The sequence below is a fragment of the Artemia franciscana genome, chromosome 7, assembly GCF_032884065.1.
Source record: "Artemia franciscana chromosome 7, ASM3288406v1, whole genome shotgun sequence".
Lineage (NCBI taxonomy): Eukaryota > Metazoa > Arthropoda > Branchiopoda > Anostraca > Artemiidae > Artemia > Artemia franciscana.
This window is the reverse complement of record NC_088869.1, coordinates 52066968-52089469: the sequence shown is the minus strand read 5'-3', so window position 1 is coordinate 52089469 and position 22502 is coordinate 52066968. Positions and strand designations below refer to the sequence as shown.

General features: G+C 37.6%; 1 long non-coding RNA gene across 1 annotated transcript in view; it reads left to right on the top strand.

Annotated features, from left to right (window-relative positions):
- LOC136029441 (uncharacterized) overlaps nt 1-6045 on the top strand; it is a 29887-nt gene extending 23842 nt beyond the window's left edge. Inside the window, exon 2 of the long non-coding RNA XR_010618046.1 lies at nt 5548-6045. This is a non-coding gene — a long non-coding RNA (uncharacterized LOC136029441). The remainder of the gene's footprint in view (nt 1-5547) is intronic.
- Nucleotides 6046-22502: the final 16457 nt, after the last annotated feature.

Here is a 22502-nt window from a genome sequence, read left to right as displayed (position 1 = left end):
AGACGTTTTCAGGGGGATTTTATTTTGTTTGGGGGTGGGGATGAGGGGAGGGGGCTATGTTGGAGGATCTTTCCTTGGAGGAATCTGTCATGGGGGAAGAAAAATTCAATGAAAAGGGCGCAGGATTTTCTAGCATTACTATAAGAAAACAATGAAAAATAAACATGATAATGTTTTTTCAAATGAAAGGAAGGAGTAGCATTGAAACTTAAAACGAACAGAGATTATTACGCATATGAGGGGTTCTAAAAATAATTTAGCATAAAGAGTGAGGTATTTAGGAGGAGATAAATACCTCGCTCTTTATGCTAAAGTATTTTTAGTAATTTCAACTATTTATTCTACGGCCTTTCTGATTCAGGGGTCATTCTTAAGAAATTGGGACAAAACTTACAATTTAGCGTAAAGAGCGAGGGATTGCAGAGGGAACAACCCATTTCATATACGGAGTAATTTCTGTTCGTTTTAAGTTTTAATGTCGCTCCTTACTTTCAGATAAAAAAAAATTAGTTTTTTTTTATTTAATATTAAATAAAAACCAACAAGTTTTTTTTTTAATTCCAAGTAAGGTGCGACATTAAAACTTAAAACGAACAGAAATCATTCCATATATATAATAGGGTTGTCCGCTCCTCAACGCCTCGCTCTTTAAGCTGTTTCTCACAACTCTACTTTTTAAAACAATAAAAAAGTTTAGCGCAAAGAGCGAGGGATTGAGGACGGGACAACCCCTTTCATATACAAAATAATTTCTGTTCGTTTCAAGTTTTAATGTTGCTCCTAATTTGCAGTTGAAAACGTTTTTTTTATATATTTAATTTCTGAACGTTTTTTAATTGATACTTGTTTTGATTTTGGCTCACCGCATATGAATTATTAAAATGAAATTTGCATCTGATTTTTTTTTTTTTTTTTTTGGCTAAATGGCTTTCTCATCGTTTTTTACTTGTAAAAAATATACGTAACTTACAAATTAAGTTACTTAACGAAATTATATATTTGTATATTTTTATTAAGTATATGAGGGGGTTAGCCCTCTTGTCAATACCTCGCTCTTTACACTAGAGCTTCAATTTGGTCCCAATTCTTTAAGAATGACCCCTGAACCACAAAGGCCGTAGAATAAATAGTTGAAATTACTAAAAAATACTTTAGCGTAAAGAGTGAGGTATTGTGGACGAGACGAACTCCCTTATATACGTAGTAATTTTTGTTCATTTTAGGTTCTAATGCTGCTCCCTACTTCCACCTGGAAAAACTTCTTTTATTTTCTCATTGTTTTTTCAAATAATGTTAGAAAATCCTGCGGCTACTTCATGGAAATTTTCTTCCCTCGTGATAAATTCCCCCAGGGAAAGATCCTCCCAAGTAAACCCCTCCACCGACACCCCTTTAACTTGAAAAAGTCCTCATGAAAACGGCTGTACATGTCCCAATAACCATTACTATATGTAAACAATGGTTATAGTTTGTAGCTTACACACCCTCCCCCGGGGAATGTGGGGGATTAAGTAATCCTAAAAGACATAATAGTTAGGTTTTCCGATTATGTTGAACAAAATGGCAATCTCAAAATTTTGATCCAGTGACTTTGGGGAAAAATGAGCGTGGGAGGGGGCCAAGGTGGCCTCCAATTTTTTGGTCACTTAAAAAGGGCGCAAGAATTTTTAATTTCCGCTAGAATGAGCCCTCATGCGATATTCTAGGACCACTGGGTCAATACAATCACCCCTGGAGAAAAGAAAAGAAAAAATAAAAATAAACCCGCATCCGTGATCTGTATTCTGGGCAAAAATACAAAATTCACCATTTTCGTAGATAGGAGTTTGGAACTTTTACAGTAGGATTCCCTGATACGCTGAATCTGATGGTGTGATTTTCGTTAAGATTCTTTGACTTTTAGGGGATGTTTCTATTTCTGAAATAATTTTTCTATTTTCTAAAATAAGGCAAATTTTCTCAGGCTCGTAACTTCTGATGAAACTTATATATTTAGAATCAGTGTAAAAATGCAATTCTTTTGATGTAGCTATTGTTATCAAAGTTCCATATTTTAGAGTTTCAGTTAATATTGAGCCGGGTCGCTCCTTACTACAGTTCGTTACCACAAACTGTTTGACAAGTTTCATCAAGTTAGTCTTACCCATCAAAAGTTAAGATCCTAAGAAAATTTGGCTTATTTTCGACAATAAAGGGGGGAAACAGCCCTTAAAATTCATAGAGCCTTAATAAAAACCAATCCTCAGTTTCAGCGTATCAGAGAACCCTACTGTAGACGTTTCAAGCTCCTATCTACCAAAATGTGGAAATTTACATTTTTTTTGCCTGAAGAAAGATCGCGGATGCGTGTTTATTTGTTGCTGTTTTTTTATAGTTTTTTTTCCCAGGGATGATAGTATCGACCCATTGGTCCTAGAATATTGCAAGAGAACTCACTTGACCGGAGATTAAAGGTTCTAGTACCGTTTTTGAGCAACTCAAAAATTGGAAGGCAACCAGGCCCCCTCCCAAGCTCATTTTTTACAAAGTCAGCAGATCAAAATTTTGAGATAGCCATTTTTCTCGTCATAGTCGAAAGATTTCATAACTATGTCTTTGAGGATGACTTAATCCCCCACATGCCTCCGGGGAAGAGCTGCAAGTTGAACTTGCAGCTCATTGAACTTCGCCCATTGTTTACATACAGTATAGACTATTTGGAAATACACAGACGTTTCAGGAGATGTTTTCTGGTCGGGGGTCAGAAGGAGGGGGTTAGATGGGAGGATCTTTCCATGCACGATTTTTCATGGGGGAAGAAAAATTTCCATGAAGCGGGCACCGGATTTCCCAGCATAATTTAAAATAGATCATAAATTAAATAAAAAACAAGTTTTTTCAACTGAAAGTAAGGAGCAACATTAAAACTTAAAACGAACAGAAATTGTTGCGTATATGAGGGGTTTGCACCCTCGTCCATATCTCGCTCTTTACGCTGAAGTTTTCTTAATACTTTCAAAAGAGCTATGTATTCTAATTAAATGGCCTTTGTGATTCAGCAGTCATTCTTGAAGAATTGGAACAAAATTCGAACTTTAGCGTAAAGAGCAAGATATTGACGGGAGGTGAAACCCCCTCATATACGTAATAATTTACATTCGTTTTCAATTTTAATATTGCTCCTAAATTTCAATTGAAAAAACTCGTTTTTATGGCACTTGGTGTTTACCAAGTGGTATATAACGATCGCAAATTCTGTCGGTCTGTCTGTCGGTCCCGGTTTTGCTAGTTTAGGCACTATTAAATAAGCTAGGACGATTAAATTTGGCAGGCGTATCAGGGACCAGACCAGATTAAATTAGAACTAGTCGTTTCCCCGGTTCGACAATCTGGGCGGAATGCGGGGACGGTTAATTCGGAAACATTAGAAAAAATGAGGTATTTTTAACTTACGAACGGCTGATCGGATCTTAATGAAATTTGATATTTAGAAGGATATCACGTCTTAGAGCTCTTCTTTTAAATACCGACTGGATCTGGTGACATTAGGGGGAGTTGAAGGGGGAAACCTAAAATCTTGGAAAATGCTTAGAGTTTAGAGTGTCTTGGTAAACGCTTAGAGATCAGGATGAAACTTGTGGGAAGAATAAACACAAGTCCAAGATACGTGACTGACATAAGTAGACCGGATCCGCTCTCTTTGGGGGATTTGGGGGGGGGGGTAATTGTGAAAAATTTGAAAAAATGAGGTATTTGTAACTTACGAACGGGTGATCAGATCTTAATGAAATATGATATATAGAAGGCTCTTGTGCTTCAGAACACTTATCTTAAATCCCGACAAGATCCAGTGACAATGGGGGGAGTTGGAGGGGGAAATCGGAAATCTTAAAAAAGGTGAAAATTGAGGTATCTTTATCATACGAATGGGTCATCAAATTTTAATGAAGTTTAATATATAGAAAGATCTTATGTCTCAGATGCTTCATTTCCAATTCGAACCAGCTTCGAGGACATAAGGGGTTGGAGGGGGGAGACAGAAATCTTGGAAAACGCCTAGAGTTTAGAGATCGGGATGAAACTTGATGGGAAGAATAGGCACAAGTTCTAGATACGTGATTTACATAATTGGAACAGATCCGCTCCATTTGGCGGATCTGTTCCAATCCGCCATTTGGCGGAGGAGTTGGCGGGGGGGGGGGGGGAGATTTCCAGTGCTTTGGCGAGTTTGGTGCTTCTGGATGTGCTAGGATGATGAAAATTTGTAGGTGTTTTAGGGACCTGCACAAATTGACTTGATAACATTCGTTTCCTCTATTCGACCATCTGGAGGGCTGGTGGGAGAGGAAAAATCGAAAAATTCAGGTATTTTTAACTTTTGAGTGGGTGATCGGATCTTATTGAAATTTGGTATTTAGAAGGACCTATATCTCAGAGCTCTTATTTTAAATCCAGACCATACCCGGTGATATTGGGGGAGTTGTAGGGGAAAACGGGAAATCTTGGAAAACGTTTAGAATAGAGAGATCGGGATGAAACTTGGTGGGAAGAATAAGCACAAGTCTTAGATACATGATTGACATAACCGGAGTGAATCCGCTTTGTTTGGGGGAGTTAATTCTGAAAAAGTAGAAAAATTAAGGCATTTTTAACTTAAGAAAAGGTAACCGGATCTTAATGAAATTTGATATTTAGAAGGAATTTATGTCTCATAGCTCTTATTTTAAATCCCGACCAAATCTGAGGACATTGGGAGGAGTTGTCGGGTGAAACCGGAAATCTTGGAAAATACTAAGAAAGGACAGATCGGGCTTTAGCTAGAAAAGGGAGCAGTAATTATTCATTTTTATTAGTGCCTGTTGTATGTTTGTTTGCTATGATTGTTTTTTTTTATTAATGTTCGTTTTCGGTTTCATTTATTCTTTAATAGCAATTTCTGGTGGTTTTGAGGATTATTATAGGAGTTTGTTTTTACTGGTCTTATGTTTTATATGCTATTTACTATTGTTGGAAAAAACTTCTTTTTCGTAAAGGTTTTTTAGTTAATTTATAATGAGATCCAGTGAAGTATTCAAGCTAAATTCAGGGAGGCGTTAAGGATGATTAATAACACAGTCTGATTATATCTTTCCAAAATACATTTTTGTGCGAAATTCTTTTCATAACGGATTCCTGCACTGCGTCTAAGCAGACCAGAATTTTTATAGAATAAAGATTTTGCAACTATAGGTTTCGCATCAACAACAGAACAGGTTCTTTTTAACTCTCGGAGCAATAACCTAGGGGACAAAGATATTGCACTGAAAAGGAAATATGTAGATAATTAGATTCATATTTAATGGTACGGATTTACAGTCGTGTTTTTCGTAGTTTTTCTAACAGAGATTGTCTCAATAAAGCAGCCCACGCAATAACCACATAATTTCAATTATTTTACTTGGAAAGTTCCTGTAGTTTTCTGCGCTGAAGCTGAAAATGCAAGGCAACCATAGTTTTCTATCGTGTCCAATTTTTGCACAATTTATTTTTGCTTTTTATAACTAAAATTTTATATTTTTACGTTTCTAGAAAATGGATCACTCACGGAAGTTTTCTAGTGCGTTTTGTTTGGGAACTTCAAAACCGTAGTAAGATGTATTCTGGCACCCATAATTTTGTGCGAACATTTGACGAAATTTTTGGTATTTCAGACCAAAAATTTATATGGTATTGCATGATGTAGTGCCAACCACTCAAGAAGTGAAGTTAGGTAATCCTAATGGAATGTAAACTTTGAAAGTAGTGAAAGTAGGTTAGATAATATAATTAAATTCTTAATCATAATTAAGTTCTCTGAAATTCCTACTTCCTAATTGACTACATTAATATTATAGATTCTGAGTATTTGTAGTAACTGACAGATTAAACTAGGTCAGTTCCTCTCACATGCTTCAAGGTTTGTTTCCTTGTTTCAGTGCATATAAGCCAACGTTTTAGATTATTTTAGTCAGTTCTTATTCTGTGTCTGTCCTCGTCGTGTGTACATTTAATGTATTATATGTGTAAATAAACATTTTTATTACACTTTATGAGAGTTAGAGATACTAGATATCCTCCACCGGTCGAACCCTATACTGTAGGCCAACGCTACCGTAATGTTCTAATGAAGAGAACGCAGAGAGAAGAGGAGCCTTTACAAAGTGGTGGCAGCGGTTTTCGCCGGAGAGGATAGAGTTCTTACCATCCTCCGGATTTCGGTCCGAGGTTGTGTCGTGAGTTTGTTTATCTTCAAAATTTGGTGGACTCCGTCATTGTAAGCTGTAGTTGGGGCGTGGAGACTTTCTGCTGAGAGCTGCTTCGGTTCGTGCACGACCGTGGTATTGGTGTGTGCTGGTCGTCGGTTGACTTCGGAAGTTGAGAGCTGTTGCTGTTTTCGTCGTTGGGGATTCCAGCTTTGCCGTTCCAATTGTTCCAGTTTTGCCGTTCCTGTTTTGCAGTTCCAGTTTTGCCGTTCCAGTTTTGCTGTTCCAGTTTTGCCGTTCTAGTTGTTCCAGTTTTGCCGTTCTATTTGTTCCAGTTTTGCCGTTCTAGTTGTTCCAGTTTTGCCGTTCTATTTGTTCCAGTTTTGCCGTTCTAGTTGTTCCAGTTTTGCCGTTCCAGTTCTTCCAGTTTCGCCGTCCCAGCTCCAGGTTCCCGCCGCAGAATCCGGTTTTAGAGAGAAAAAAGTGAAGAACGTCGAAGGACAATTTATGATTGTAAGTCATGCATTTTAAGTTCGCACGCGAGCAGGAAATCTGTTAGGAGTGCTTAGTAAAAATTGCCTTGTTTTTACAACTTTAACTTAATCAATTTCTTTTAGTTATGAGCGCAATTCCAATTTTAGATCCTTCTGATCCTGAATTTGATAGAGATATTGCTTTATTATTGAATGATATAAAAAGTAAAGGTTTAAAAGCCCCTTTGAATTTTGATTCGACAAGTCGGGATTATAATCCGAATTCTGTAGTAACATTTTTGACAACTGTGGGTAATTTAATGGCCAAAGAAAGTGCCAGGATAAATATGGGAGATATTTCGGGGGTTAATTTAACAGATATACCTATGGCGGGCAACAGCAACCAGGATAATGTGAATCAAAGAGTAATTGGGTCAGTAATGGATCCCCTACTGAAAACACACTTCTTAAAGAAAAGCAGGAATTTTATCAGCAACCGTAGATGCTGAATTTGGACAGGACAGATTAAGGGACTCCGTCAGAACTGGTCTGACGTAAAATGTGACCAGGGGAGAGGTCAGAATAGGAATATAGGTAGAAATTTTAGTGAAACAAATTATAATAGGAACTCAGATTTCAGTAAGACCCATGGTGATGTGCCCTTTCGAGAGAGAGGTGAGGGTCCTACCAATAGGAGATGCTACAAGTGTCAGAGCTTCAGTCATTTAGTGGCTGAATGCCCAAACAGAGTATGTTACAGTTGTGGAAACAATGGCCATTCTGCCAATTTTTGTTATAAGCGGAACAATAACTATCAGAGGGGTGCCTGTTTTGTGTGTGGGAGTTGGGATCATAAAGCCAATTCTTGTATGAATCGTTTTCAAGCGCAATCGTCTGGAGACTCTGGGAAGCCGGAAACGTTACAGGAAAACTAGAAGGCCAGATTGAACAGAAGGGGGTGATATCTGGCAAAGTTGAATACCCCCCTCATTGTGAATATTTTGTTATATGGGATTAGGAGAAACGGAGGAAATTAAAAAGATATACTACGGAGGAATCAAAAATGGTAGAATTAGAGTTAGAGAATCGTGGACTTAGTAGAGTTGATTCAAGATCATCTGTATACCAGCGTCCAGTGGAGACTCCAGCAGTACCTTCAGGGATAAGGGAGGATAGCTCCATTTCTAGTGAACAACAGGAGATTCAAATAGAGCATAGTCAGGCTAGTTTAGAGTTAGATAAAGGGGAGATAGAGGTTGAAGTAGGATCGAGTGGAGAGTCAAGTAGTTTTAGGAGAAGTAACAGGAAAAGAAGCAATAAGCCTCCAGGCTATTATAGAGAGTACTAAGAGATAAATAGAGTAGGGCTAATATAGAGACTAGTAAGGGATTGATATAGACAGGTAGATAGAGGGAAGGATGTAGATAGAATTCGTGATGATTAATAAGACAGAAGAAACACTTCCTTTCAAATAGGAATAATAGAAAAATAAATGTGGTGAACGAAAGCATTGTAGCGACTTTTCTCAAACGGCGTATTAACTTCATTTTGATATATTATGAATAGTAAAAGAACTGAATAATTTTTGAAAAAAAAAAAAAAATTAAGGCTTTGGTAAAAATCTTCAAGTTAATCTTCATGAAGACAAACACAAGGTTTTTTTTGTTACGTTCAAATGTTTTTCTACAAATTTTTTCTATTAGGAGTAGTTATGCGAATTCTGTGCGAACTGAGCGTGACAATATAAAGTGAAATGAATAAAGTGTCAATTGGGACAATATTTTCTTGTGTCTTGTTGTTCAGTATTTTATTTTATTTTGTGTTTTTATTAAGTGTACCTTTGTTTGAGGATAGAAAATAATTTTTTTTTTGGAAAAAAATGATTTTGAAAACCCGGGGGAAAATCTGTAAACTTTGAAAGTAGTGAAAGTAGGTTAGATAATATAATTAAATTCTTAATCATAATTAAGTTCTCTGAAATTCCTACTTCCTAATTGACTACATTAATATTATAGATTCTGAGTATTTGTAGTAACTGACAGATTAAACTAGGTCAGTTCCTCTCACATGCTTCAAGGTTTGTTTCCTTGTTTCAGTGTATATAAGCCAACGTTTTAGATTATTTTAGTCAGTTCTTATTCTGTGTCTGTCCTCGTCGTGTGTACATTTAATGTATTATATACTATACTGTATTATACTGTAAATGTATATTATGATGTATATTATGTACTGTATTATACTGTAAATGTATGTATATTAAAATGTATATTATATACTGTATTATGTATTATAATCTGTATTATATAGAGGAGCCTTTACAGGAATATACCTTAGTATGATAAAAGTATAATACTTTAGAAACAAATTTAGGTAATATATTTCCAAATTAGGGGGTTGGGGTAAAGTATAGCGGTTCTGCATGCAAAATGTGTTAGGTGCAATCATTCTGCATATTACGAAGTAAGAATGGCCCAAATAAATATTTTTTTTCATCTATTCTGCTATTTGTTTTTGTTTTGTCTCACGTTAAGCTGAAAAAAAAAACTAACGAAAGAAACCGGTTCAAGAATGCGTCAATGGATGAATAACTTGATCCCCCCCCCCCAAAAAAAATATTTAATTTAACCATTTATAAGTAGCGGCTAATTAATATCTTGCATTCTAAGAAAATGTAGATTTCGGTTATTCTAGAAGATTTTCAAACAACGTTTTCCTAATTAGGTCCGAGAGGATCCAGGTTCGAACCTTGGCTTTAGCATTAATACAAAAGAAGAAGAAAAACTAAAAAAGGTAAAAACTACAAAAAAAAACTACAAAAAAAGACTAAAAAAAACTAAAAAAAGCTAAAAAACTAAAGAAAACTAAAAAAGGTAAAAAACTAAAAACTAAAAAAGATAAAAAACTAAAAAAAAAACTAAAAAGGTAAAAACTACAAAAAAACTAGAAAGAAAAAAAAACTAATTAAAAAAAAACTAAAAACTGAGAAAGAAAAAAAATTAAAAAAGGGAAAAAACAGAAAAATAAAGGAGAAAAAAAACTAAAAATAAAAAAAAAAATAAAAAAGGTAAATGTATTCAAGCCGAAGTAGATGAGTTGGTAAAGCGTTATGCTCCAGGTTCTAGGTCCGAGAGGTTCCAGGTTCGAACCTTGGCTTTAGCATTAATACAAAAGAAGGAAAAAAACTAAAAAAGGTAAAAACTACAAAAAACTAAAAAGAAAATACTAAAAAAACTAAAAAGCTAAAAAACTAAAAAAAAACTAAAAAGAAAAAAACTAAAAAAACTAAAAAAAGGTAAAAACTAAAAAGAAAAAAAAACTAAAAACTAATAAAAAATCTAAAAAAACTAAAAACCGAAAAAGAAAAAAAAACAAAAAAAGGAAAAAAACAGAAAAATAAAGGAGAAAAAGAAAACTAAAAAAAATAAAAATAAAAATAAAAAAACTTAAAAACGGAAAAACTACAAAAAACTAAAAAAGCTAAAAAAAGGTAAAAACAAAAAAAAAGAAAAAGAAAAAAGGAAAAAAACAAAAAAATTATTTCATCATATACCAATTCAAAAACGAATGTATATACAGACCGGGACACAGGGAATATAAATGACGACCTGGACACTGAAAGAGAAATTACAGACTGGGACACCGGGACACAAATGACGACTGGGACGTGTGTGTATTCTGACGTCATGTTTGTGTGTCGACTGACGTCATGTTTGTCGACTATAAATGACGACTGGGACACAACTACAACGGGGACGCGGGGAGGCACAGGGGGATATATAAATGATAATATGAAGATAATATTCAGATATGAATATTATCATATATGATAATATGATTATTACTGGACTCCAGCATGTTCATTTTGGTGTTTTAAATGGTATATTATTAACCATATTAATGTGTTTTACAATATACTAAGCATCGTCATAACAAAAATGACGACAACTAATTTCATGACGTCAGTCAACGCAGAAATTAAGTTCTGAAATTAAGTCATGAAATTAGTTGCCGTCATTTTTGCTTTGACGGTGACGTCATTCAAGTTATATAAGACATATGTTCACGTAGAAATCTATTAATGTTTAAGTTTACAATGACTGATGAAGATGCTCAAAGAGTCTATGCCAAAAAACTTGCTGCTGATAGAGAAAGTCAGAAAAGAAAGCGTGCCGAGGAACTATCAGCAGCAAGTTTTTTGGCATAGACTCTTTGAGCATCTTCATCAGTCATTGTAAACTTAAACATTAATAGATTTCTACGTGAACATATGTCTTATATAACTTGAATGACGTCACCGTCAAAGCAAAAATGACAACAACTAATTTCATGACGTCAGCCGACACAGAAACATGACGTCACCTGACAACTAATTTCATGACGTCAGCCGACACAGAAACATGACGTCACCTGATCCACAGATCCACAGACAGACAACTTATTTTTATATATATAGATAGATATATCTATATTCACAGGTGGGACACAGGGACACAACTACAATGGCGCGTAACTAATATGGAGCGTAACGACTTACGCGCGCGGGGGGGGGGGCGCCACCCCAACAGCTAGTTAGTCAATAAATTTATTGTTTTAAACAGGTACATACCTAATTAAACAACAAAAGCAAAATTTTCAAACCAAAGTTTGCTTTGGGCAAAGTAAACAAACGAATCATGGTTTTAAAAGATAAAAAATGAAGAGAAAGGTAGGATGGAAGTAGACAGAAAATATAGAGAATATAAAGTAAAAACTGGGAAAAAGAAATATCAACAGATTTGTCATGAAAAATAGTTTTCAGATAACAATTCAAATTAACATGGGGATGGATAGAATTTCAAAATAAACAGCACACATTGTGGCTGATTTTAAAGCCCTAATCGTTGACTTAGAAGGGACATGAACTAATAAGACGAAAAATACAAATGACACTTATCGTTATGAGACCAAACAATAATATGAAGTTGAATAAATGGAGGAAAAGTACCTCTGAGAGACAAATATACTATATTAAACTTTTGAACCATTGATCCGAATATACTACTGCTTTAATATTCGGTTCATAACCGAATATACAAGTACTTTGAACTTTTGATTGTTATTACAACATCATAATACCCATAGACTTTTTTTTACCATTTTTCTAATTTTTGACTGTTCGAATTCGGGCATTTTAGACAAAATAACTCCAAAACATCGAATTGAAAACAAAGGAGATGATAATTTGTTGGCACAAGACAATATTACCATTGTGTTGTAGAAAATTCAGCACATAAAATTTAATCTGTGGTGCATTTAGCTGGTGCAAAACGTGATCCGGAGGGGAAAACTAACTCCTCTGCCCCATAGCAACTTTCTTGTACCAAAACCAATGCTCATTCTTGAGCTAAAACGCTTTGATATAGCTGGGGCTGGACTCGCAGAAACCCACATCGTCGAAGAGAGTTCGAAGGTATCGGTAAAGGATATTGCATGATTTGGCCTGGTGACCTAAAAACCAAGACAAACGGTGTAGGGCTCATGCTGAACACCAGAACCAAAGACATGTCTTCTCTTTTACAAGCATGGATAGCATACGAACCTTAATGTCACCGTCAATGACAAGGAGGGTGTGTGGAGAAATGCTCTAGATCTTATGACTCCAGATCTATGGAATAACGATGGAAAGAGAATCTTCTAGTTTATAGATAATTTGTCATATCGAGCGCCCTCTTTCAAAGACGACAAACACATATAACACAATAGGCACAGCAACGACAGCCAGACAAAGAAGATGATCGGTTACATTATAATTTCTGGACGCTGGTGCTCTTCAGTAACTAATTTCCAGAGGTATAGGTCTACCAAGCTTGAAAAAGCAGACCATAGGATGGTGGTTGCCACGCTATGACTACGTGTGAGGCTCCGCTGCCAGGACGAACGGCCTCCCAAGTTTCACCTGGGTAGCCTGGCAGCAACTGAGATGCACTGAAAGTATGCTCTGGACATCACAAGCCGGTTTAGCCGTCTCCAAGGCTCAGATAAATCTGAAGCTGCCCGAAATTCCTTCAAAGAAAACATACTCGACTCTGCTGATAGTACCGTTGGCCGGGCCAAACACAAAAAATAACGCTGGCCGTCCCAGGAGACCCTTTTCATGATCAAGTTGCGTCTGAAGACCCCTCTAGAAAACAAAATGGCCGATTACAGACGTTTCAGTGGCATAAGCAATAGCCTACGGCACATCGATATGAAGACCTTTATTGACAGGAAAGCTAGCAATATTAAAGATGATGCTAGGAAGGGAGAAATCTGCTCACTGCACAAAATGTACAAAGCCTTCCATCGGAGCCGTGTTATATCTGCTGATGGTAGTATTCTGGATGATGATGTAGGCCAACTCTCTGTCTGGAGAAGCAATTTTTCAAAGCTTCTGAATGCCAAAGTAGTCGTATATCACCAGCCACTATTGATTCAAGCAGCAGACACAACCGAGATGGCTTCCAACCTCGAGTCACAGCCGTTACAGCCTTCATGATCCAAAGTTCTGTAAAATGTCTGAATAATAATTGATTCCCAGGAACCTACGGTATTTCTGCTCAAGTCCTCAAATACTGAAGTGCAGCGATGATCTTGTAGCTCCAACTAATCTTAACAGCTATATGGAAGACGGAATGCACACCAAAAGATTGGCGTCCTGACATCATAGTGGCATTCTGGAAACACAAGGGCAGTCACCAAATCTGCTCTACCTACTACGGGCTTACGCCTCTCTCCGTTCCTGGCAAGCTTTTCATAATAATGTTACTGGACAGATGCTCTGCCTTTCAGTGTGGAAATAGAAGAGCTCAGCAGGCCGTGTTCATGCTCGTCAAGTTGACTACGGAGCAAATCTTCATTTTGCACCAGTTGGCATAGAAGACCCGAAAAGACCCCCAGAGTAGCGTGCATTACATTTGGACTTCAGGGTTGTTTTTTATTCTATATATCGCTACTTACTCTGGTTGATAATGACAACTACAGAAATACCCAAGAAAATTTTTTTCACTTTTTGAAGATCTATCTTTCTGTAAAGAGGGCTGCGTGAAAGTCTATAGAAGGTGCAGCCCCATATTATCAGTGAAGACAGGCCTTCGGCAATAATGCACTACCGCTACCGAGTTCTTCAAATGCATGATAGATGACTACGTCGTGAGTGGCACGACAAATCGCATTTGATTTGGCTTTCAATTTGGAGACCAGATACTTACTGATGCTAACTTTGCTGATGACAAACCGTAGTAGCGGCCACGGTCAAAAAGTCGCAGAAGCTCTCCATGTGCCTGCTGAGGTGGCTTCGAAAGTTCGGCTGTGAATCAACTGGCAGAAAACCAAATTTATGGTCATTGAGCTCCCCACAGCCCTCTCTACTATAAAAAGTCTACATCGGGAACAACTCAATAGATTTATTTGAAGACTTCTCTCACATGGGATCCACTCTGCCGAGGAAAGGTTTGATTAAAAAAAGTATACATCTTGACTAGCCAAAGTGTCAGCAGTTGTTAGGAGGCTGAATAGTATTCTAAACGCAGTTTCCTCAGCGCACCGTTCGCTTGTATGGCTATCTTCATACAATTGTATGACTATAGAAAAATAGAATCAGAACTTACGCTACCGCGTCCGAGGCAATCGAAGGTCTGATATCTAGAGTTATAAATAGTAGAAATAAAGATATTGTTGATGATGAGTACCATAATGTTTCAACTACCACGTCCGGGGCAACCGACGACTGTTTTTCAGATTTGACGACTCTCCAGTCAGAGAAGACACTAATATTTACAACAAAAACATCACTTTCACTTGTAACGCTAAACATACGAGCACTTGCTGAAGTGGGAAACAAGGAATTAATTTTGAATGAAATTGACCGCTACCGTTGGGATATTATTGGACTATCAGAGACCCACCTTTTTTAAAATGGAATAGGAACCATAAACGGAACCACTCTCATCACTTTGGGATGAAGCGATGGTGTTCACTGTCAAGGTGTTGGCTTTCTACTCTCAAAACGTAATATAAAAAAATCTCTACTTGCCATAAAAATAGTCTCAGAGCGTATGTATGTGTGTATGTGTCGATTTTTTGCCCATCATAAATTTAAAATACAACACTGATGGAGTATAAAGAAAGAAAAGGGAATTAAAAAAAATAAAAATACAAACAAAACCAAAACAAAGAAGAACTGACAGAAAAAAAAGAAAAAAATACAATTAAGACAATCATATGTAAGACCAGACATATTATCAACGAAGGACCATTTCGGAGGTGCCTTCACCAATAATATGCCTCCGATACTCTTGTTTCTTTTCTGCACTGCAGACACTGGACTAGCAGCTCCATACCGCAAGGATAGGGAGCTGTTGTTAGTCCAGAGAGGCAGCCGTAGCAAAAATTTCGCATACTTGTAGAAACACTTCCGTAAATCCCAAGCATCTGAAACAGTAAGAAGAAACCAAAATGGTGCAAGGGTGAGTACATGCGGAAGAGCAAATACATTATAAAAGCTAGCTAAGATACGGCGGTTAAATTTAAACTTTAACGCAACTAGTAAACCGTATGCATTTCTAGATTTTCTGGCAAAAAGAAGTCTTTCAAAAGTTGACGCGTGGCCCGAAGATTTGACCCAATTGGTACACCGGGATACGGCAGCGTATCATGTGCTTTAATAACATTTTCACCTAACTAAACATTTGTCAGTCAATAGGAACGGTGATTGAACACCAGGAACTCATTCTTACTCTAATTAAATCGAAGACCAATACGTTTATACTCTCTGTCGAGAACTCGAAAATTTTCCCCAATTCCAAAGGCTATTCTACTAACACCAATGATGTCATCAGCATAGTTATCTAGAAAAACATCAATACTTTTAAATATACATGTGGTCAGGTCATTCTGTTGCGGCACTAAGACAGTATTAATAAACAGGAGCAGAGAAGTAACAGCGCCCTGTCTAATACCCTTTTTTGCTGGAATTGCAGAGGTGAGTTACACCGTACCAGGTGAGATGGTGACCTTGACTCTAGAATTTAGCTTTTTATGCATATCACGTATCGACTTGATGAAAGAGATATTAACTCCACACTTATTAGAATTCAATAAGGTATGCAGATGTATACCCGTGTCGAAAGCTCTAGACACATCTAACCCAGCAAAATATAATACCTCATTATTTTCATGAGCATGCAGAAGTAAATTAGCAATCAAATGGTGAGCATCGTCACGGCATATTCCTTTCTTGCAGCCGAATTGGTTACCCAGTGTATAACACTTATCAGATATCTCGTGCACAATTAGTAGCTAAAAAACTTTGCACAAAACCGATGACACCTTAGTTGGCCTAAAAGAAGAACATCTGTCCAAGGACTTTCCCCTTTTTATTACCGGGGATATTACTCCAGTACTGAACAAATTAGGAACTATACCCCAATGGAATATCATCTGAAAGAGTAAGGTCAGATGCTCAATCAGGAGAGGGGACCCACATCTTAGATGCTTTGCACAAAGGCCATCAACACCACGAGAAGTTTTCTTTTGTAGCTTAGAAATGCACTTAGTAACTGCGGATCGAGTAACAATAAAACTAATCTCATTAATTGATTGGCCTAAGCAACCATCAAGCTCCATTTCATATTGATTTGACAATGATGGATTAGGCTTAGAAAATTCAATTTTAAAGTAACCATACTAATTTTGACAGCATTATAGGCTTTCGAACTATCTCTTTTGAGCACTTTCCATGTGAAATTAGGCTCACTTGTGGCTTTACATGACAGTTCAGCTAATGATTTAGCCTGGTGTTGCCTAAGCCTGGTGTTGCCTAAGCACTTTCGCAAAATGTCACTTTGTTTTCAGACAAATTTCATTTACCAAACCTTGTCGTGGCATACCACACTCCTTCCAGACGTGAAACTAGAATTTCGATTTAGCACAAGAATCAACAAGATCAGGGTTACTTGACCAACCATGCTTCTCAGTTCCAAGAAGTACTCTTCGTATAAATAAATTCGCACGCTTAGCAGCTCTTAAAGTATGGAAGATCTCTGCACAGTAAATATTCAGCAAGGTTTGCTTCTCTGCATAGGTTAGTATGTTTTTTGGGAAAGTAGATGAAACTGTCGGCAGCTCTTAGAGCATGAAAGATCTCTGCACAGTAAATATTTAGCAAGGTTTGCTTCTCTATAGAGCTTAGTAGGTTTTTTTGCGAAAGTAGATGAAACGGCACTTCCAAAATAGTGTCACTAACTGTCAAGAACGTAAACCTGTCTACACAAGATCAGTCAGTGGTTTCATGTTATATACTATCATTGTCCAGACTTGGATCACTTGGTACAATAAGTTGAACAGGGAATGTATTACTGATAGGCATATGGTTTGACGTTTGGAAAGTGGAGATAAGTGAGGATGTGGAGTCTGGTTTTACATTCGGATAAAACGTGAAAAAAATCCAGAGAAGAGGTACTGTCAGAGCTATGGATATATGTGAAACCTTGGGCGTTCTCGACAGCCAAGAGCTGAGGACACATACTATTCAGAATATTTGTAGGACTCCTACTGTCGGAAAAAAGGTTAAAGATCACATCACCAGGAAGGATTACTGCTAGATTTTGCACTTCACAATCAGCCACGAGGGAACTGACTAGGCGGCAAGCTTGATTAAATTGTCTTTCTGATGTAGCATTACGGTAATCGGTGGGTTAATACACTGAGATCACCACATAATTCTAAATTTTGACTGCCGTTAAATAGTCACTGTCGCGAAAGTGCTTGGGCATGAGGACACTTTTTAGCAAGAATAGCAGTACCTCTACTCGGCCGACCAGCAAGGGGTACCTCTACTTATTACGGCATTAGAAGCAATCTTGTTCAACAAACATAGACTGTCGACAGTGAGAAAATGCTATTGCAGGCAGAGAACGTCATTTTTGTCATACAGAGTTTGGATTATTGGTAATTTCACTTAGACGCCGCCATTAATATTCGATGATGTAACGTGTAGATCAGTGCTCATTTTAGAGGATTTATAAATTTCTCCACGATAGGACATTTGTAGCTGTAACGAGGATGGTTAGCCTGGTTGCATAGTGCACACTGCATTTTATTTTTACAGGGGGTTTCCAGCTTCTTCGGATGTCCTGTCTGCGTACAGTGCGAACAGCGAGTAAGAGTTTTACAGAGCTGGGCATTATGTCCTTAAATTTGGCAGTTGTAGCAGCGAGGAGGATGAGGGAGAAACTTCTCGATACAGATTTGCTCACACTCGGTTATCAATGACGAGAAAACCGAAGCTTGTAGGGCCTAGTTTCATCGATACCGGAGACTTTGGTACAGTTAAATCAAGTTCTGCAACTAACCATCAGTAAGACTATCAGGAACGAAACAGGCAATTCCATAATACACTGAGAATTTTAGCTATTGTCTTAGCGATTGGGCCTTTGATTTCATAGCATCAGCTACAGCAGTAGCTTCATTTTTATAACTTACCACGAGGTGCCAAATATCTCTTCCCGGTCTAAGCCCATTTATCGCCGACTTCAAGTCACCACACAAGTTATCAATAAAAGTTTTGTGGTCCTTGGGGTCGTTCAGCTCTTTAGGTGGATTCTTTAATATAACGGCAAAAGAGGGTTTGGATGACTGTGTGGGGGCTTGAGACAAAGAAGGCAACGGGTTGCGCTTCGGCAGGACATAATTATCGAATTTGACACATAGTTTGTTAACTTTACGAGTGAGTGTAGCCCTTGATTCCCCTATGATAACTGGTACTTCGCCAGGCTCGTACAGAGCGAAACGTGGTAGTGTTATTTGCTTTTCATCACACTTTTCAAGAATTTTAAGCATGTCTAACCAGTTTTCTGCAGCTTTCTGTCGGTCATTTGGAAGATTCGTGCAGTTTGTATAATTCCAAAATAATCTCTTTGCTTCCATTGACGAATCGGTGCTAAAAAAAAAGTCCGTGCCAGTTTTTGCAATATCGGCGTGAACATTCTCCACAGCCCGGGCACGGTATAAAAAGTTCAAGAATGGAGACCATACAAGCTGCTGGCTCCGCATTGTAACGTATCAAGAACATTTGCTTATTCTATCCACCAAGCTTCATCCCGATTCCTCCACTCCAAGTGTTTTCCAAGATTTCCCACTCCAGCTCCTCCCACTCCAACTCCCCCCAATGTCAAAAGATCTGGTCGGGATTTGAAGTAAGAGCTCTGAGAAATGGATTCCTTCTAAATATCAAATTTCATTAAGATCCGATCACCTACTCATTAGATAAAAATACCCCAATTTTCACGTTCTCCAATAATTCCAGTTTCCCCCTCGAACACCCCCCCCCCCCAATGTCACAGAATCTGGTCGGAATTTAAAATTAGAGCTTTAAAGCACAAGATCCTTCTAAATATTAAATTTCATTAAGATCTTGTCACCCTTTTGAAGTTACAAATACCTCATTTTTCCAAATTACCCCCCCCCCCCCAAACTCCACCAAAGAGAGCAGATCCGGCCCGGTTATGTCAGTCACGTATCTTAGACAGGTTTTTATTCTTCCCATCCAGTTTCATCCAGATCTCTCCGCTTTAAGTATTTTCTAAGATTTCTGGTCCCCCCCAATTGACCCCCCCATGACGCTGGATCCGTTTGAGATTTAAAATAAGAGATCTGAGTTACGAGGTCATTCTAAATATGAAGTTTCATGAAGATCCGAACACTCCTTCGTAAGTTAAAAATACGTCATTTTTTCCAATTTTTCAGAATTAACCCCCCCCCTCCAATAGAGCGGATCTGTTCCAATTATGTAAATCACGTATTTAAGACTTCTGCTTATTTTTCACACCAAGTTTAATCCCGATCCCTCCAATCTAAGCGTTTTCCATGATTTTAGATCTCCCACCCCCTAAATGAATTCCTTCTAAATATCAAATTTCATTAAGATCTGGTCACCCGTTCTTAAGTTAAAAATACCTCATTTTTTCTATTTTTTCCAAATTGACACCCCCCACCTCCTCCAAAGAGAACGGATCCGTTCCAATTATGTCAATCACGTATCTAGAGCTTGTGCATATTCTTCCCATCAAGTTGCATCCCGATATCTCCACTCTAAGCGCTTTCCATGATTTCTGTTTCCCTCCTCCAACCTTCTATGTCCCCGGATCCAATTCGAAGCGAAAATGGAACATCTGAGACATAAGATCCTTTTATATATCAAGTTTCATTAAGATCCGATCACCTATTCCTAAGATAAAAATACCCCAATTTTCACGTTTTTCAAGAATTCCGGTTTCCCCCACCAACTCCTCCCAATGTCACAGGATCTGGTTGGAATTAAAAATAAGAGCTTTAATATTAAAGCACAAGATCCTTCTAAATATCAAATTTCATTAAGATCTGGTCACCCGTTCGTAAGTTACAAATACCTCATTTTTCAGATTGCCCCCCCCAACTCCACCAAAGAGAGCGAATCTGGTCCGGTTATCTCAGTCACGTATCTTAGACTTGTTTTTATTCTTCTCATTCAGTTTCATCCTGATCTCTCGGCTTTAAGTATTTTCTAAGATTTCCGGTCCCCCCTCCAACGATGCTGGATCCGGTTGAGATTTAAAATAAGAGATCTGAGTTACGAGGTCCTTCTAAATATGAAGTTTCATGAAGATCCGATCACTCCTTCGTAGGTTAAAAATACGTCATTTTTTCTAATTTTTCAGAATTAACCCTCCCCCCTCAATAGAGCGGATCCGTTCCAATTATGTAAATCACGTATTCAAGACTTCTGCTTATTGTTCCCACCAAGTTTCATCCCGATCCCTCCACTCTAAGCGTTTCCCATGATTTTAGGTTCCACTCCCAAACTCCCCCCAATGTCACCATATCTAGTTGGGATTTAAATTAAGAGCTTTGAGGCACGATATCCTTCTAAATATCAAATTTCATTGAGATCCGATCACCCGTTCGTAAGTTAAAAATACCTCATTTTTTCTAATTTTTCAGAAATACCCCCCCCCCCCCCAACTACCCCAAAGAGAGCGGATCCGTTCCGGTTATGTCAATCATGTATCTAGGAATTGTGCTTATTTTACCCACCAAGTTTCATCCCGATCCCTCCACTCTAAGTGTTTTCCAAGGTTTAAAGTTTTCCCCTCCCAACTCCCCTCCCAATGTCACCAGATCCGTTCGGGATTTTGCCGAATTAACCGGCCCCCCACTCCACCCCAGATGGTCAAATCGGGAAAACGACTATTTCTAATTTAATCTGGTCCGGTCCCTGATACGCCTGCCAAATTGCGTCGTCCTAGCTTACCTGGAAGTGCCTAAAGTAGCAAGCCGGGACCGACATACCGACAGAATTTGCGATTGCTATATGTCACTTGGTTAATACCAAGTGCCATAAAAACCGAAGCGTGATCCTAGTGGATGTTTAATCCTCATGCCACGCTGAAAAGCTTGAATGAGGACATAGCAAAACTTCAGAGAATAAAATTGCATGGTAGTTGTCTATTATATAAAACACAATCGAGAAGTGAAGTTTGGTTAATGCTAATGAAAAAAAATGATGAAAATAGATTACTTTATTAGCAACATTTTTCTGTTGATGGTATGCAAACGGTTTTTCTGTTACAGCGAAAACACGCATACTTGACGGAGGTAGTTATTTCAATAGACAACCATTTGTTTAAAAATGTCAATTCTTGCTGACACCAGGCCACAGACGATAATTCGTTAACCCAAAAATAAATGAAACGAACAACAGTAACAAATGGGATTTTACTTTTAGAAAAACGTATTGACACGAAAATTGATGATTTTCAAACATGGCCTAGTGTTACACTTCCAAAAATGTTCTCACATAAGAGTAAAAAGTCACTGTGTGTCTATTGACGCATTGGGCAACAACCCCTTATCCTGGAAAGATATAATTGCCTGTTCTTTGGTCCTTGGCAAATCAAAAAATCTTAATTTGAACATCCATGGTGAGACACTATATTCTATCACTAGTCAGAGCAAACTAACCGGTGTCATCAAGAATCGCGTTAATAATGAAGTAAAATGAACTAGGTCAAGAAGTGCATTAATAATGAAACTTTGCTTGTCTTTGAGACGGTCAGCCGACGCCGAAGCTCCCAATTTAATAAGTCACAAATAACCTTCTCAATTTTGCTAATAGAGTATTCTATTTTCATAATATTTTATTGTGACTAAACTTTACTTATCGAGTGTCTTTTATAAAATAGACAAGTACCAATTACATTAAAGACAAGTAAAGAAAACACCATCAGAGATATTGCATAGGAGGGGAGATCTTAAAAGTTTTGCTAGAACAAATAAGCTTAAAGAACAGTTCTTTCCCCTCAACATTGCCAGATTCTTTGTGCTTTTTGCATGTTTTTATTTTCCAAGTGTAGGTAATTATTTGCTTAGTATATCCTTCTCTCCCCCCCCATGCGCTAGCCAATCTGGATACATCAATTTAATGTTTGAGCTGACTAGTCATAGTCATTCCGTCACACATGTCTTAACCTTTTCCATCAGTACAATCTGAAATTAATAAATAACAACCTCAGATACGTGAATAGTAATTAGAAATAGATAACTGTCAATTTCTTAACCTTTTTTATTCAAGGATATTTTTACTTACTACACCACGTCCACAAAAACAAGTTTACAAAAAAACGGCCAACGCCTAAATTAAATAATAACAAATCTCTGTACTAAGCAGGAAATAATTAGTCAAGGTCAACTCTTGTGACGTAGCAGCCCGCATCATATTGTCCACAAACCGCGGGCTGTTGCGCTCGTAATATGGGCGCCTGCCCAAGCTGTATAT